Below are 16,190 nucleotides of genomic sequence, written 5' to 3'. Positions count from 1 at the left end.
TAGTTAAACTTCTGGGAAAGGGACAGAAGCATCAGGGGTGACTGGGGACCAGATGGAGAGGCGGGGACACCATGACAAATGTTGGCCAGATGCCATGGTGCCATGAGAGAGCCTTTGTGCCTGCAGCAGAGGTTGTGACCAGGGAGAAGTCATTTTCACTACAGAAAAGATCCAGAGTTACTGAGCCTGCCAACTATTATGTCTCCTATTGGGCTGGTGATCTGAGGAAACGATTTCCCATTTTAGTCTGTGAGTCTGAGACAGAACCCCCCTCTCCAGCCCCCTTCCCCTACACCTCACAACTTCCTTTTTCATGATCCATGGTTATGTGGGGTAGGGATTTATTGTCCCCACAGACAAAGGTCTGGGAAGGAAATGGGAAGATGGATAGGAGATGGTTGGAGAGTAATTAGTAGTTTAGTTTCCTTTTTTTCTTATACATTTTCATATCATCTTGGGGTTACAAACCTGGGATATTCATATAAGGAGAGACTCTCACAGTTTAGGTGAGATGTCTTGCCCCAATAGGAGAGCTCATTCAGTTTATATTGTCTGATATGTTCTAATCTATATAACTTCTCTGATTTCTGTTTGCTAATCATTAGGAGAAATAGGCTTATTTGCTATTCACTATGTGAGTTGGCCTTCGTAAAATTAGCATTTAGTGGGAAGGGAATCAAGTCTTCAGATTTCCTCATTAAGAGATGATGACCAGGAAAGTAGCTTAAACCCAAGAATAAATCATTTTCACTAAACTAGCAATATTTAGGTCTGATATTCTGATGTAGGGAAAACTTAATAAGCCAATCTTCTGGTCTGAATTTCCTCCCCTCTAGGCAGGAATCAAAATTTGTCACAGAAGAGATATCTCAAGAGAGATATCTATTCACGTCTCCCTGTGAATAAATTAAGACAAATCCAGTTAAACATGAACATAGCCTACATCATCCCATATGAGCAGCCATCACCCTCTCACTAACCATAAGGATGATGGGGTAAAGGGAGATGAGTAGCATAATATTTTTGTTTTTCATTCCACAGGACTTCAACATTGATTATAGCCAGTTTTTGACATCTTTGCCAATTTTCAGAGTTGAAATCTCAGAGTTGTTTTGATTTGCCTTTCTTTTATTATTTGCAATACTTCTTGTAAAAACTGTTTTTCCATATCCATCAATTATTTACCTATAAGGAAATGACTATTAGTCATATGTATGTTCATTTGTTTGTAGGTATATATATCAATTGTTTATATTGGATGCCAAACTTTTATCAGGGAAATTTGATACAAAGATTTTTTTCCATGAGACCACTTCCCTTCTTACCCTAGATGCACTTTTAATATCACCTGTACAGAAGCTTTTCAGTTTCATGTAATCAAAGTTATTTATTTTATATTTTGTAATTGCCTCTATCTGTTGTTTGATGAAAAACACATATCCTACTCATAGCTAAGAAAGACTTATAATTTATTTCTCTTCTATTTTTTAAATAGTATAATTGTATATTCATTTAGAATGTATTGTAGAATATGGTACAGATGCTGATCCAAGTCTAATTTTTGCCAAACTACTTTCCAGTTTTCCCAGCAATTATTTTTTTATCAAATTAAGAATTTTTCTTAGGTAATTTATATTTTATGCCCTATGAAACACCAAGTTATTGAAATCCATTGTCCTGATTCTCCCTATCTAGTCTATTACATTGCTCTATGTTTTACTCAGTACCAGTTAGGTTTGATGGCTGCTATTTTATAGTACAGTTTGAGATATGAAAGGGCTATTTTCTCTTCATTCTTAGTCCTTTCAAACTTTTCCCTTGATATTCTGGATAGTTTATTTTTCTAAATGAATCTTATTATTTCAAGTTCTATAAAGTATCTAGCAGTATGCATTCTTTTTAAATGTATTTTTATTTCATTATTTGCCAATTACATGTAAAACATTTAACATTCATTTTTGTAAAAAATTGAGTTCCAAAGTCTCTGTTTCCATTCTTCCCCTTCCCCCTCTTTGAGAAGGGAAGCAATTTAATATTGATTATATATGTGAAAGCATTCAAGACATATTTCTGTATAAGCTATGCTACAAAAGAAAAACACCTAAAAATCCAAGAAAAGTACAGACAGTTAAAAAAGTAGAGCATATATTCTAATAGAGGAAGACATCTCCCATAGGGGAGTGATGACCAGAGAGGAATATTTTATCCTGGGTATGTGAGGAAAGCAGGTCAGTTTTATACCTCCATAATGATTAAGAACAGTATTCCCATTCTTTTTCTCCAGGTGGTCAGGAGTGTTCCAGCAAAATCGATATTGAATTAACTCTGATGGCAATGCTATTCTGAAGAAATAATTTGACCATAGTCAACCAGGGCAGGAATTCAGGTATCTTGTGTGAGAGAAAAGTGATCAGAGGTAAAAGATCCAGGAGGGCATGAAGGACTGAGCAATTAAGGCATGCTAAACCTAATATTTCTGTTTTTTTCTGTGAAAAGCAAAAGGGTTGGTTTAATTCAATTCAATTAAAGAAATATCTATCCAGTTCACACTTATAGGGGATATACATTTATTCAGAGTCTGCTAGGTGTAAGGTCATTACTGGATAACGTAATATGATACCATGGGAAGAATACTGGATTTGAAATAAGAAAACTTGAGTTCAAATCCTGAACCCTTCTCTTTATTATATCTGTGGTATTGGGTAAGTTACTTGACCTCATTAGTATTCATTTTGCTCACCTGTAAAATTAAAGGAATAGACCAGACAAACTCTGATCTGCCTTCCATCTCTAAATCTATGATACTATAAAGAACACAATTAAACAAATGTTTGAAACACCTACAATGTGCAAAGTAGGTACTGTCTTAGAAGCTGGGGATACAATGACCAAAAATAAAATTGGCCCTTTCTCAAGGACCATCAATCCTATGGTGGAGTGGAGTTGGGGAAAACTACAACATGAACAGAGATGAATATAAGGAAGTTTGAGGAGGAAGAGAACACTCATGGATGGGAGAACGGATCAAGAAAGCCTTCATGGAGGAGATGGCAAGCACCTAAACTTTTAGGGAAAGGAAAGATTCTGCAAGTTGGAGATGAGAAGACAATACTTTTCATGTACGGAGAAGAATTTATACAAAGGATTAAGAGATGGAACAATGAGTTTGGGAGCAAGTTTGGTTGGAACATAGTATGTATGACATGGATCCTGTATATTAAACTGTCAAACTTTGACCCAGGGAAGGGCTTTAAATGCCAGGCTAAGAAATTTATGGGGTTTTTTATTAAAGATTTTATTTGAGTTTTACAATTTTTCTTCCAATTTTACTTCCCTCCCCCCACACCCCCACAGAAAGAAGTCTTTACATTGTTTCGATGTTGTACATTGATCCAAATTGAGTGTGATGAGAGATAAATTGTATCCTTAAGGAAAAAAACATAAAGTATAAGAGATAACAAGATCAGACAATAAGATATCTGGTTTTTTTTCTTAATTAAAGGGAATAGTCCTTGAACTTTGTTCAAACTCCACGGCTCTTTATCCGGATACAGATGGTATTCTCCATTGCAGACAGCCCAAAATTGTCCCTGGTTGTTGCACTGATGGAACGAGCAAGTCCATCAAGGTTGAATGTCACCCCCATGTTGCTGTTAGGATGGACAGTGTTTTTCTGGTTCTGCTCATCTCACTCAGCATCAGTTCATGCAAATCCCTCCAGGCTTCCCTGAATTCCCATCCCTCCTGGTTTCTAATAGAACAATAGTGTTCCATGACATACATATACCACAGTTTGCTAAGCCATTCCCCAATTGAAGGACATTTACTTGATTTCCAATTCTTCACCTCCACAAACAGGGCTGCTATGAGTATTTTTTTTAGGCTTTTGCAAGGCAAATGGATTAAGTGGCTTGCCCAAGGCCATACAGCTAGGTAATTATTAAGTGTCTGAGGTCAGATTTGAACCCAGGTACTCCTGACTCCAAGGCCGGTGCTTGATCCACTGCACCACCTAGCTGCCCCACTGTGCCACCTAGCCACCCCGAATATTTTTGTAGAAGTGATGTTTTTACCCTTTTTCATCATCTCTTCAGAGTATAGACCCGGTAGTGGTATTGCTAGGACAAAGGGTATGCACATTTTTGTTGCCCTTTGGGCATAGTTCCAAATAGCTCTCCAAAAGGGTTGGATGAGTTCACAGCTCCACCAACAGTGTAATAGTGTCCTAGATTTCCCACATCCCTTCCAATAATGATCATTATCCTTTCTGGTCATATTGGCCAATCTGAGAGGTGTGAGGTGGTACCTCAGAGAAGCTTTAATTTACATTTCTCTAATAATTAATGATTTAGAGCATTGTTTCATATGGCTATGAATTGCTTTGATCTCCTCATCTGTAAATTGCCTTTGCATATCCTTTGACTATTTGTCAATTGGGGAATGGCTTTTTGTTTTAAAAATATGACTCAGTTCTCTGTATATTTTAGAAATGAGTCCTTTGTCAGGACTGTTAGTTGTAAATATTTACTACATTTTACTACATTTCTTTTGATCTTGGCTACAGTGGTTTTATCTGTGCAAAAGCTTTTTAATTTAATGTAATCAAAATTATCTAGTTTGTTTTTAGTGATGTTCTCCATCTCTTCCTTAGCGATAAACTGATCCCCTTTCCATAATTCTGACAGGTAAACTAGTCCTTGATCTTCTAATTTGCTTATAGTATTGTTTTTTATGTCTAAATCCTGTAACCATTTGGATCTTATCTTGGTAAAGGGTGTGAGGTGTTGGTCTAATCTAAGTTTCTTCCATACTAACTTCCAATTTTCCCAGCAGTTTTTATCAAAGACAGAGTTTTTATGCCAATAGCTGGACTCTTTGGGTTTATCAAACAGCAGATTACTATAATCAAGAAATTTATGTTTTAATCCCATAGATGGTATGATCTGTCCCAGAGCCAGACTTGATATAAGGCCTCTCAGGATTCTTGGATACCCTGAGGAATTGACAGGTGTCTCTTCTCTATTTGTCATTTTTCTCTCCAGTCCCTACCACTGATGTAGTTTCAATCATGTCCAACTCTTCATGACCTCAACTGGATTTTTCTTGGCAAAGATCCTAGGATGATTTTCCATTTTCTTCTCCAGCTCATTTTACTGAGGCAAGTGAGGCAAACAGGGTTAAGGGACTTGCCCAGGATCACACAACTAGTAAGTGTCTGAGATTAGACTAGTACTCAGAAAGATGAGTCTTCCTGATTCCTAGACCAATACTCTACACACCACTGTTAAGTAACAAGCTATAGCTCCATTTTTATCATTCCCATTTTCATTTAACTACTTAACTTCAATTAGCTTTTCCAAACAGACATTTACTTTGAAGATCAAGCAAAAGGAAAACATCCAGTGCCTCAGGGACATTCTCCCATCCTTGTTTCTGGGTAGAATGGATTCATCTTATACCAGTTCTTTCATAGCACTGTTCCGATTGAATTCATGTCTAGAGGCAACTTGTCTGCAGAATGACTCCTAGTCTTAGCTTCCTTTGGGTCCAGAAGGTCATTTTCTTTCTTTCTTTCTTTCTTTCTTTCTTTCTTTCTTTCTTTCTTTCTTTCTTTCTTTCTTTCTTTCTTTCTTTCTTTCTTTTTCTTTCTTTCTTTTTTAAAGGTTTTTGCAAGGCAAATGGCATAAGTGGCTTGCCCAAGGCCACACAGCTAGGTAATTGTTAAGTGTCTGAGACCAGATTTGAATCCAGGTACTGCTGACTCCAGGGCAGGTGCTGTATCCACTGCACCACCTAGCGGCCCCTAGAAGGTCATTTTCAAAGGCTACAAGTTATTCTTGAGAGCATCAGTGGTGGACCAGTTGCAGAAGCCAGTCTGGATGCCAACATTTAGATTACTGAGGTCATTCTTCTGAATTTTCAAAACTCAAGATTAAAGATTTCACTCTATTCACCTATAATGACAAATAAATGCAGAGGCCAAAGAATGAGGCCAGTTTCTCAGGCCATATGACCTTAATAGGGGGAAAACCACTTCTGTTTCTGTCCTTACTATATGCTCTTGCAGTTCACTGGCTACTTGGAGAGGAAGAGGTTAACTATGATGAGTAGTCCGAAGGTCTGAGCCACAGAGCAAGGAAGAAGTCAACTGAGGTCTTTGAGTGCCTCTGCAGTCAATCAAAGGGTGCCCCATTCATTCACTGAGTAGTTAACCAGCCAAAATGAGCCAGTTACATAATGGCTACACATATTCTACAGTCTCTCCAAGGCATTTTTCTCACACATCATCTGGATTCTCCTGGAAGCAGGCCACTCAGTTACACTATGTAGAAAGATGCCATCTGAGGCAAGGAAATGGTTTGTCAGACCTGTGCATCAGGAAGATTATTTTAACAGCTGGATAAAAGATGTATTTGTAGAGGTCATAAGTTTAAAACTGGAAGGGACCTTAGAGACTAAAAGCAACCCTCTCTTTATGAAAGAGAAAAGCACAAGGAGTTTTAGTGAATCTCAGGGTCTGAAGCAGGATTTTAACTCAAGTCTACTTCCTGCCTTGAAGTCTAGAACTCAGTCCACTAAACCAACTCTCTGGAAGCATGGAAACTAATTAGGAGGCAATAATAACCAGTAACTAGAAATAATTGTACCTAAAGCATATTTGAATCTGGGGTGGAGAATAGAGAGTAGATTAGATAAAGCTTCTCTCCTGCAGGAAGATGGTTTGAAGCATCCCTCTTGTTCTGTCTACCTTTCCTCCTCTTGAACTGAACTATGAGGGAGGATGGAGTCACTAATTTAGGGGTGGAAGGAGGAAGATGAGAATATCTCCATGACTTGATGAGGCAATAGGAGAGGCCTCAAGTTCAGTGTCTCAAGGATGGTATGGAAATAACAGACTCTTCCTTCTCCCTAAAGAATGAGATAGCCATGGCAAGAAGCAGTTGGAGTTCCCTGCCAGTGACTGGACAATGAATAGAATAAACAACCTTCAGGAATTCAAGTCTATACCTGATTTCAAGTCTTTATTCCATGTTGTGAAAACTTCTGGGTCCTGAATTCATGAGTTTTATTATCTATGGATAGGAGTCGAATGACAATTAAGAAAATTGTGCCATTTTGATACTAACAAGTCAGAGAATGAGTTATAAAAGCAAATGATCAGCTAAGCAAATTCAGTTACATATTTTCTAGAACCCTCTGAGCCCATAGAGGCTTGTATAATGTCTGGAAAACAGCCCAGGTCTGGGAGAAGCTCCAGGCTCACAGACACATGTTAGATGTTTTAAGATTGTTCTAGTGCCTTTATGAATTCTATGCCAGGAGCAAACTATTTTATAAGATATCTACACATGCCTCCCAATTCATTCTTGTGCAGACATGCCAGGGTCACAGTGTTGGGTGGCTGGTTGATTCTTGTCCTTCATTATTGAAGAAGACCAAAATGACTTCACCATGTTTGAGAAAAATTAGAGTGTTTCTGACTGCAGCTGATCAGACTCACATGAGTTTGGAATACTCTACCACAGATCAGACATAAATAGTCCATGTGAACACCTGGGATGCTTACTCTAAACTTACAAAAGTCACATTTCCTTTAAACTGCTTCAATTTTGCCTTCCTCATAGAGTACAGCACTCTCTGATGAGGGCACCATGCTGGGAGACTTGTGCCAGTGTTTCCCATGCTGTACAATCAATTCTAAAGTTCTTAAGAGAGAATGTCAGAGTGACTTGGTATCACTTCTAACCCCCTTGTGAGTGTGTACCCTGTGTGAGTTCTCCAAAAAATAGCTTTTTGGGCAAGCATACCTAACCGGTTGTAGTTGTACTCTCTAGTAATGTTGCAATGCTAGGCAGTTTAGCTCAAGAAAAGACCTAGTGTCTGATATTTTCTCCTTCCAGTTATCTTCAGAATCTCCCTAAGACAATTTAAATGGAAGTGATTCAGTTTCCTGACATGGTGCTGGTAGACTGTACAGGTTTCACAGGTAAACAACAATGAGGCCAGCACAACCTCATTGCCAATGTATATCTCCCTTGAAAGGACACTGCCAAGGCAAGTGAACTTGTCCACAGTCTTCAAAACTTCTCTATTTGCAGTAATCAATGGCTCCTCATATGGATGGTGTGATGCTGGATGATGGAGCACCTGGGTTTTCTTGGTGTTAATTGTTGGACCAAAATTAGCCCAAACAACAAATTGATCCATACTTTGTTGCATCTCAGTTTCAGAGGCTTTGATGAGTGCGCAATCATTTGCAAACAGAAGATCATGCATTATGATCTAACACTCCCTCCATTATCATCTTGGCTTGTAGGCTTTTCAAGTTGAAGAATTTGCCATCACTGCAGTAGCTGACCTTGGTGCTGTGTTCATCCTCAGTGAAACCATTTGATAATATGACTGAAAACATGCTAAAAAACATGGGAGCAAGGATATGTTCTTGTTTCACTCCATTGGTGACCAAGGAATCTTGATAGCATCATCCAAGCAAGCACACTGTCATGGAACTGACATATAACACTAATGAACTTCTCTGGGCAACCAAATTTTGACATAAATTCACACAACTTATAGTATCAAAGGTCTTGGTCAGATGTACAAATATTGTGTACAGACCTCTGTTCTGGTCCTGACAGTTTTCCTTTAGTTGATAGGCAACAAGTACCATAATGACTGTTCCTTCATCCTTTCTGAAGCCAATACTGGCTCTCAGAGAGGTAGCTATCTTCCAAATCACTTTGAGCCTATTGAGCCTATTGAGAAGGACTCTGGCAAGAATGTTACCAACCAGGTGGCTAGGTGGTGCAGTGGATAAAGCACTGACCCTAGAGTCAGGAGTACTTGGATTCAAATCTGGTCTCAGACACTTAATAATTACCTAGCTGTGTGGCCTTGAGCAAGCCACTTAACCCCATTTGCCTTGCAAAAACCTAAAAAATTTACAAAAAAAAGAACATTACCAACCATGATAAAAGGAGAAATACCACTGTGCTTGTCACAGGACAATCTATTTATTTTACCTTTATAGAGATGGATGATGGAGGTATCCTTGGATTCTTGGGGATAACCTCTTTATGGCATATAACCTGAAAAATTTCATTTGGCTTTTTGGATGAACAATGGACCCCCACTATTCAACTGAAATAGAATCAGCACCAGGTACTTTGTCATTTGAAAAAAGCCTAATGGCATTCAGAAAACTCTTCTTCAGTTGGCGTTTCAGCTAGGGACTGATTGACTTCAACTTGAGGTAAATAGTCAATGACTTTTGCATTGATTGATGATAGTTTGTGGAAGTGTTCAACCCATCACTTTAGGATCATATCCCCTATCATTAATCAATGTGGTTCCATCAGCACTGAGTAGTTGAGATGCACCATACAGCTTTGGCTCATAAATAGCCTTCAGGGCATTCATAAAATAATTTTAATTTTTTGCTATCTACATAAAACTGAATTTCATCTGCCTTCTTACTGAGCCAAAAGTCTTGCATCTCTCTAATCTTTGCTTGTACTTTACTTTTGATGGAATTAAATGCTGCCTTTTTAGGAATCACTAAATTGTCCTGCCAGTAAATCCTCTAGAGTTCTTGTTTTTCATTTAGCAGCTTCTGTATTCCCCCATCACTTGCATCAAATCAGTCTTGATGTTTTCATGTGTTCTGACTCAGATGAGCAAATGCAGTATTGTACCCCAGATCTCTGAAAGCTGCCCACTCTATTTCTGCTCCACTGTTGCCAACTGTGTGTTAGCTCAGTTTTCCGTCTAAGTGAACAACAAACGTTCCCCTTCAGAGAGACACTCTAATCTCTTGATATTAATTCTTCTAGTAGTCATTTTGCTTTGGGGTCACCACTTCAGTTGAATGTGAAAATTTAGCTTGGAGAGGATGAGTCTATGATCAGGCCAGCACTCTGTATCACACATGGCCTTTGTTACTCTGTCTCTTCTCCTCCAATCATATAGTCTATTAGATGCCAATGTTTGCTATGAAGAAATTTGCATCCAGGAAATTTTATTGTGTTTAGGTGACTGGAAGACAAAGTTTGTAATGAGAATGTCATGAGATGTGAAAGTCTTCAGTAGTAAGTGACCATTGCTATTGCTGTTTCCAATTCCATTCCTCCCGAGGACTCCTGCCATGTCTGGCAATCTGAGCCTACTCTAGCATAGATGTCACCCATAATTATAAGTTTATCCTCTTTTGGTACATTGATGATAAGGGTCTCCAGGCCTTCATAAAAATTTTCTTTGACTTTATCAAGGTTCATCATGGTGGGAGCATGAGCACTGATGATGGTAACAAGGTTTTTTCCTGCAAGTGGCAATCTCATTGTCATGAACCTGTTGTTCACTCTTTTTGGTAGGCATTCAAGAATGCTGACTAGATCAGTTTTTTTTTGTTTTGTTTTTTTAGGTTTTTGCAAGGCAAATGGAGTTAAGTGGCTTACCCAAGGCCACACAGCTAGGTAATTAGTAAGTGTCTGAGACTGGATTTGAACCCAGGTACTCCTGACTCCAGGGCCGGTGCTTTATCCACTGTGCCACCTAGCCGCCCCCCTAGATCAGTTTTGATTGCAAAACCTACTCCAGCTTCACAACATTCTGCTTTACTGCAGTCACTCCAGAGAAATGTGTATCCAGATCTTACTTCAGTAAATTGGTCTTCATTTGCCAGCCTTGTCTCACTCAGGTTTGCTATTTGTATTTGACACCTCTGAATTCTCTTGTAATAAGAACTATTGACTTTCAGGTCTACCGGATCTTGTGTTGTCTATGAGTATGCATACAGTCCATGCACCAAAGGTGAGTGGAATCTTCTTTGAAGAAGTTTTTGTAGAATTTTTTTGTGTGTCTCAACCACACTGTGGGATCCCAGCCTGCTGCAGTAATCAGATAAGGTTTAGATAAGCAAACAATTTTTAGGGCACCTTTTCTAGTCCCTTCCTCACATCAGGAGGTAAGCAGTGTGATCCTTAAAAGGGCTGTTCAGTCCTCAGTCAGGGGACTGCTGAATTTCACTGCGATTTTCAGTGGAGAAAGACCCTATGGTCCGGGCCACCTGTGTGCAGGGTTGTGACTAAAATTCCCAGTATATCAGAACTTGTTGCTTCATCATTTGACTGCTGCCACAGGACTTGAAGAATGATTATGAGTGAGTAAATTGGATTTAAGTGAGGTAGGGTTGTATGAATTCACCAGCCTCATTCTCTTCTCCAAGCCAACTGGTGATGGCCTCTAAATGCAGTGAATGACTTTGGTGTCTTAGATGTCTAACCAAGCTCTAAGCGCTCCATTGAACCTGCTTCTGTTTCCTTCATGGCCATTTGGAATGAAGTATTCTCATCTGCCAATTCTACCAGTAGAATGGTCACAGGGCCAGTGCAACAGCTAAGGAAACTGAGGCAGACAGGGTTAAGTGATTTGGCCAGGGTCACACAGCTTCTGGGCCTGATTTGAATTCAGGTCTTCCTGACTCCAGCTTTCTATGTTCCATCTACCTGTCTGGGTTCAGATCCCATAGCCATGCTATACTGAGTCCATTATTTTAGCTTTTTCAGGAATCTATAAAATGAAGGGATTTAATCTGATGACCTCTAAGGTTCCTTCCAATTAACCTTGTCTGCCTCAGTTTCCTTGACTATAAAATAAACACAATAATTACACCTACTTCTCAGGGTGGTTGTGACAATCAAATAAGGTAATATTTGTAAGGTAGCTAGCATAGTGCTTGATATGCAGTAAGCATTTAATAAATACTTGTTCCTTTCTTTCCTTCCTTCCAGTTCAGTGACCTATTCACTACATCATATTTCCTCTCCTAAAATATAGCAAATTCAGGGAGGAGACAGAATTTCTTGTGAGAAACAATTCTTATTAAGTAAATTCACAATAATCTATAAACCATTATAGATAGTGTCAAAGTATGTTACTGTTTTACTCAACATTCTAGTCACGTCTTCCAGATATAATTTTTATTCATTTAATATTATTCTAAATCCTAGTATTTCTAGTTTAGAAGAATGTCTAACGTGACATAGTTTCCTTCCCTCTATTCCCCATATTGTTAGTCATTTTTCTGTCATCAGAAACTTGAATTAAAATTTATAGATTCTTGAACAAAGAAAAGGTCACCTCATGTTCAAATGAAGCTTTGGGTTAATTTTCTATTCTCCTTAATGGAACAACAATCACTTAATAAATACTCACATCCTTTTTTGACCATTCCTCCTCCAATATTTTCCTAAAGTAATCAAAGGGGACCTCCCTGTAATTAATATGTAACTATCTCTGGTGATTGACTGGACACAAAACTGTCTAGGATTTCTGGTTCTTTCCAGTTTGGGAAGAGAAGAAACTAACTTAAGATCAGCCATAGTACATAAGGTTAGCCATAGGAAAGGTGGGGCAAAGATTTTCATATATGACAGAAGTAGGAGTTTGGGAAAGTTTGGAAGAGAACAATGAGAGAAGGTAGAGGTAACAATTGTCCCATTGTAGCCACTGACATAGCAGTCAAAGTCTGCTATATCTATAGTTTTCTATTTAAAACCCTGAGAGATGGCCTCTACATAAAGGAGTAAGTTGGGCAGTGTGTGATTCTATGTGTTTTATCACAGGTGAGCACTGAAAGAAATAAGCCTGTTAAGAAGATCAGTCAGGCCCCACCCTTATCTAGTCTTAATTCTGTTTATTATTTTTATTAAATTTATTCTTTTAAAGAATACATTTCAAATTTAATGTTACTTTTCATAAACATTAGTGGTTGATTCTATCCTTATGTTTCTCTATTCCTTTGTTTGTTCCATGAGTATTTAGTGGGAGCAATACAAGAAGAGAGATTTTTTTTCCCCGCGGAAGGACTGGAAGTCAGTCCATTGTTAGAGTTTTGTTCTCTAACTGGGAATATTAAAAGTCAGCCATTTCACATTTCATATCTCTTTTAACTTTAACTCATGTGTTCACATATATATCTCTTTCTAAGTGCCTCAAACCTTTGAGTCAAGGTTAGAATTATCTTAATCTATTCCAGATGGAAAATAGGTGCTAGATGTCTTATACTAATCATGCTAAATGTATTTTGTTTTATTCTAAATTTGGTTATCACCCTTAATCCCTATTCCTGTGACCTTAGCCTTAGTTCTTTACCTTTTGTATATTTTCCTAGAATGTACAAATTTCCCTAAAGGGAAAATCCTGGAAAGGATTTTAGGCTAGAGAAATATTTATATCTCAATATTTTTTCATTTACATTAAAAGGTTTTAAAATACATTTCTATGATAGTCAGTTGGTACGGTCTCCCAGGAAGAGGTGAAGATGGTAGATAGTTATCTATTCTCTGAGAATCATACAGGTTAACACTTCTCCAACACTTCTGTTCAATGGAATGAAACACATGACCACCAAGGCGAAAATGATACTTGTCATTCAGTGAAAGATCCTTCTTACTGAATGGAATAGGATAGTAGTTAACAATGACATCTGACACAAGTTCATAGAGTCTAATCCATTCCCCTGGACTCATTTGACAGTCTCCAGTCTCCCTACATGAACCACTTACACACCTGGAGAGGGAGAAGCTTGTCCCCAAGAAGTCCAGGCCATAGCTTCACAACAGAAATGATGATCCTTAACCCTATAACTTCCAAGAAGAGGTGGTGGTGTGTAGATGTCAGATAGGAATAGTATGAGATTAGAGAAAGGTGGGCTCCTGAAGAAAAATATCAAAGAGAAAAAAATCTTAGAGGTCATAGCCTGGGACCTGGCCTAGGATTCAAGTGGCAGTCCAAAGGATTGGCACAGAAATGGAGGAGTGTGTCTCCTCCAGATGTCAGGGCCCTGGGATAAATCCCTATTTGTTGGTCAGTCATTTCAGTCATGCTTGACTCTTCATGACACTATTTGGGGTTTTCTTATTAAAGATATTGGAGATTTGCCAGTTCCTTCTCTAGTTTTACAGATGAGGAAACTGAGGGCAAAAGGTTTGAGTGATTGGCTCAGTGTCTCACAGGTAGACTGAATTTGAACCCAGACCTTCCTGACTCAAGATTTGGCACTCTTTCCACCTAACTGCCCTTAACTTCCCACTAACTGGGTTAATTACAATTGTATTAGGATGTTATTATAATAATAATAATCCTTACTAGAGGAGATGGAAGGCCTCAAACTGGGTACTTCCTATGTGAGTAGAGAGAAGTGAGGGATGTAAAGATACAACTGATAAAATTTGACGGCTTATTAGATATGGGGAATGAAGGAGAGAGAAATATCCACACAACCAGAAGGAAATATTCTAGATTTGGAGTCAAAGGACTTGAGTTCAGCTCCTGGCTCAATCCATGTGACTCTGGTCAAGTCACTTAACTTCTCTGGACCTCAGTTTCCTAATCTGTAAAATGAGGGGATGGGACTGGATGATCTCTATGATCTCTTTTAGATGTAATTCATATGATCCCATGTATCAAGAATGACTCAGATCTGGAGATAAAAGTAGGGAAATTTGAGAGAAAAGTATATTTAGGGAAGATAAATTCCATTTGGGGCATATTGAATTTGAATGCATGTGGGACATGCAGGGGAAAAATTGTCTGGAAATTAGATAGATAATTTAATTATACCCATTTTTAATCATCTGTATAAATTTGATAATTGAATATTAGGATCACCAAAGGAAATAATGTAGAGGGGGAAGAAAATAGAATCCAAGGCAAAATTGAGGAGGGGCATATTTTTAGGGGATAAAGAAAGAAATTGATTGAACAAAGGAAATGAGGACTGGTCAGATAGAAGGTAAAACCAGGAAAAATATTGTAACAAAAGTCAAAAAAGAGAGCATATCTTAGAAGTGCCTGGAAAAGCAGGCACACTAATTCACTGCTGGTGAGTCTATGGATTGTTCTACTGTTCTGGAAAACAATTTTAAATTGTAGAAGAAAATTACTAAATTGCTCATGTCCTTTGACCCAGAGATTCCACTACTGGAATTATACCCCAAGGAGGTTAATGACAGCAAGAAATGACCCATTTCTACAAAAATGCCCTTTTCAGCATTATGTATTCTTCTTTAAAAAAAAAACAGTGATTGGAAGGGTAGGACATGAAAATTATGATATATGAATATGATGAAATATTACTGTGTTACAGTAAAAATATGAAATATATTTATTGAGTATGAAAAATTCAGAGAAACATAGGACTAGAAAGGAAACATGATGCAAAGTAAACAGAACCAAAAGAACAATAAATGTATAGCCCCTTCTACAACTTATCACCAAGGAGTTAATCTATGATTCCTTACATATTTTTGACTTATTTAGGTACCAAAGGAAAAAATGAATTGGAGAATGGGAATACTTTGGGGGGGGGGGCACGGGCATCTGCCACAAAGGAAAAATTTGTCAGAGGAAACACTTTGGCATTCCAGTAGGACTTGAAAAAGGGCCAGACAAATTGTTTGGAATTTTCCCCTCTCTCTGGCTTCTGGTGCAAATATTTCACATAGGGAAGAGACAGAAAAGGAAGTCTTAAGGTCAGTCTGCTGACAGATTGAACCATTGATCTTCTTGGTTTGGTATCAGAAACTGAGTTTCAATCTCTTTGATAGTGGTACCATGATGAGATTCACCATCAATAATGAAAGGAGATTGTGTGACCTGTTTTGTGGGCAATTGTGTTTTCCTCACCCTGGCTTGTTTCTCTGAGACTGAGAATGTTTGATACTATTGACCAACAAACGACCTTTGGATGTTTCTGCCCCTTTGGGAGAACAGGGAAGAGAACCCTTAAGAAAGAATGGACATTGGAAATTCATACTTGTCACCAAGTGGCTGTGACTGATAATTAAATTGCTTTGGAGTTTAACCTTTTATTTCAATTTCATTTTATTTTATTTAGTTTAGGTTTTTGCAAGGCAAATGGGGTTAAGTGGCTTGCCCAAGGCCACACAGCTAGGTAATTATTAAGTGTCTGAGGCCGGATTTGAACTCAGATACTCCAGACTCTAGGACCAGTGCTCTATCCACTGTGCAACCTAGCCACCCCTATATCAATTTTATTTTAATAAATTCTATTTAGACTAAAATACTGAGTGAGTAAATTATTCAGGAACTTTTTCCATATCAGGAAAAGCAAGTTTGGAGAACCTGAACCAGAAATGGGGACTAGAGGCATTTGAAAAATAGAATTT

This window comes from Macrotis lagotis, chromosome 1, assembly GCF_037893015.1.
Source record: "Macrotis lagotis isolate mMagLag1 chromosome 1, bilby.v1.9.chrom.fasta, whole genome shotgun sequence".
NCBI lineage: Eukaryota > Metazoa > Chordata > Mammalia > Peramelemorphia > Peramelidae > Macrotis > Macrotis lagotis.
The sequence above is the reverse complement of the archived record's forward strand: the minus strand, read 5'-3'. Positions refer to the sequence as shown.